We start from the raw sequence: 3308 nt of genomic DNA, 5'->3' as shown, positions 1-3308 counted from the left end.
TGAATGAAATGACCACTAAATATTTGAATCTAAATGATGTTGTCACCAAACGATAACTTCAAACTCCACTACTTGAGCAAAGTCCACAAATTAGTAGAACTCTCAGAAACATATACAATAAGTTTCTTTGTGAAAAATTAGCCTAGAAACATACAATTCTGGTGGCATAATTTAGAGAAAGTAAAGGATTACAAAATAAGTGTCCTGGGGCTGGAAATATAGCTCAGCAGCACATCGCTTGCCTGGCAAGTGTGAGGTCATGAGTTCAATACTCAGTACCAAAAAAAATAAAAAATAAAAAAAACTTGCAAAATAAGTGTCTTTTGAGCAAACGGTTTTATTTGAAATGTAAAGTTGAATGTCAAATTTACGGAGGTTTCAAATAGAATGTATAGCATGACATAGCCAACTTTATTCTCTTTGTAAAATGTCAAGAAATATTTATGGTAATTTTTCAGAGATATTTAGGTTATAATGTTATTTACAAACTCAGGGTTTCTCATATGTGTTTTCTTCTTTAATCGACTATAATAAGGAATAAGCAATAAATGTCTTTACTTTTTTTATATTCTGTTTTTCTTAGCTGATGGATTCCTTACTTATCTTAGATGATGGATTCCTTACTGTGAACAGAACTAAGATTAAATTGCACATATCTCAACAGCATAGTAGTATAGACAAATGATAATTTTAAGTTACTTTAAGAAATACCATAGCATCTGTTATCCAAGTTCAGAAAAGTTTTTCTAGAAGAAGATGGTAGAGGAGCTGTTTAAGTAGGATAGCTTTTAAAGTTTCTTATTCAGCAAGTTTGTTATTGATATGTAAAAATGTTGCTTTTCTGTGTATTGATTTTGTATCTTGCAATTTAACTGAATTTGGGCATAAATTTGAACAGTTTCTGATGTAGTTTAACTAATTCTATATATACAATCATATCATCTGTATACATAGATAAATTAACTTCTTTTCTGGTTTGGATGATTAATAACTAATATTAGACAAGACAGAAATGCTGATTACTCCTATTTGATTACCAAACACTGAACATGTATCAAATTAACATAATGAACCCCCTACAGATATGCAGATATTACATTGCAAAAAAACCTTGGAGGAAAACTATAAGGCCACAACTGAATAACACTTTGACTAGGGAAGAGATAAAATCAAAACAGTTTATTTTTTATTTTTAAAAGACTAAAATTTATAAATTGTATTATGCACCTATGTGAACATCTATATTGCAGTATTTTTAAACTAGATTTCTATTTCAAATAGTAAGCTTGTCTTTGGCTATTTTTAAAGAAGTTTATTTTAGGTTTTTAAAAATAATATATATGATAAGAATCTAAAGAATTAAGAATTGTAATTAAAAACTTTCCTAAAGCACTGCATTTTATAAAGTGAGTAGTTCCCTTTCTGATACTCTTAGGAGCAAACAAGAGAGAGAGAAAGAAGAAAGATCATATGAATTTCCCCCTAAATTTAGCCTTCTAACAGATGCACAGTAAAGAAGTTTTTCATATTATGTAGTAAAAAACATCATAATATGTAGAAAATCAAAATAAAACTTGTAACCACATTCTAAGAGATATTAACAAGTTTCCTTTGATGATAGGTGGAAAATCTAAGTTACCAGGAACTAAAATATTTCAAATAGCCCAACAATACAGTTGTGTGATTTTGAAGAAAAAACAACTGTATTCCATAGCCAAGGAATAAATGTGAGCATATTTGCAAATTGCAAATAAATAGATTCAGTGTTGAGAAATCTCTGCTTTTGAAAGCATTGTATTTTGTTTTGTCTTTCAGTGCACATTGCCTATCCAATACCTATGGTTTCCTTCTGCCCAACTTTAAATGAACGCGGAGTAGTTTTTCAAGTCCTGGATTCAGTTACCAGTGTTTTTGACATGATTACATACTAATTGTAAAGTATATGCATCTAGTTTATTTCAGAATGACAGAATTTAAATTATCTCAAGCTTACATATTATTTGCTAATTAATTTCAGAGAAGTAAAAGCAAATTATAGTTTTATGGGATTCTGTACATTATAGTACATTTTCCAATATCTAGAAGAAAAAAATGTTAATAATGCAGATTTATAAGGAAGTCACTGAATATGTAGTGATCCAGCTCAAAAGTTAATGTCCTAAATTTATACCATATACTGTAGACTGTTAGATAAATGCAAAAGTGAAAGTTTTCTCTGAACCTATGTATTAAATCAGAAAGTCGTGCATGTCAAAGCAGTCTGCCAGAGACAGCAAAGAGAGAAAGAAATCCCACTATTTTTAATAGCTGTGTGGAAGCAACCAACCATATATATATATACTCGCATGATAAAAAATAGCTAGACTTTAAGTAAAAGAATTTTTCATGTACATTATCAAAAATGTTCTTATAGTGCATTGTAAGTTTATTCGGCATTTGGCGTGACCCACATATTGACTAATTAGTTTTATCGACGAGAACAGTGAACATGTCAGAGAGTAATCTTGTAACTTGGAGGGAGCTGAACCCGGAAGTTATGCTCTTCCTCCTACAGAAACTGAAATACGGACACCATCTTCTTTAGTGACGATATTTCAAAGAGAAGTCCATGAAAAAATAATTTCTTGGTTAAAGAGCTGGCAAGAAAAAGATATACAAATTTCAAAGAGACAAAGAACTTCTAAGTAGATATTTTCTAAAGTAAATAACACATAGAAATACAGTTGGAGCAAAATTATTTAATTTTAAAAATTAAAAAACTGACAAAACAGTGAAGACAAAATCAAAACAACACAAAAACAACCTTGTAAATTTGTATCATTTTGTCTTGAGATCATGTTTCATTTTTGTTGTTCTGGTAAAAATTTTTGATATGGTGTTTTCAAATGTTAATAAAATGATCAAATTTTAAAAATTTACATGACTTATAAAAAAATCTTCCTACACATGCAAGTAAACGGGTCTACACACAAAAAAATTATGGTGCCCTCTGATAGAATTTCCATGATGAAACATCCCTCTGGACATCTCCTCAAAACACACTTATAGACCAATTAGAGTTATCCCATCTGTCTGTGTGTAGGTAGGTAAACAGGAAATTGTGTGTGTGTGTGTGTGTGTGTGTGTGCGTGCGCTCACGCGTGTGTGTTATAGCTTTATGTCTTTTGCCTTCTGAGATTTGAGTAATAATGCAACATCAAATACTAATAAATTAACTATTATAAGGAACATTTATAAAAAGATACAGTGAGACAATTTTTACCCTCAAAGACAATATGTGAAATCAGAAAATAATTATATAATTATAT

This window comes from Chinchilla lanigera, unplaced genomic scaffold, assembly GCF_000276665.1.
Source record: "Chinchilla lanigera isolate Chin_1 unplaced genomic scaffold, ChiLan1.0 scaffold00006, whole genome shotgun sequence".
NCBI classification, from domain to species: domain Eukaryota; kingdom Metazoa; phylum Chordata; class Mammalia; order Rodentia; family Chinchillidae; genus Chinchilla; species Chinchilla lanigera.
The sequence above is the reverse complement of the archived record's forward strand: the minus strand, read 5'-3'. Positions refer to the sequence as shown.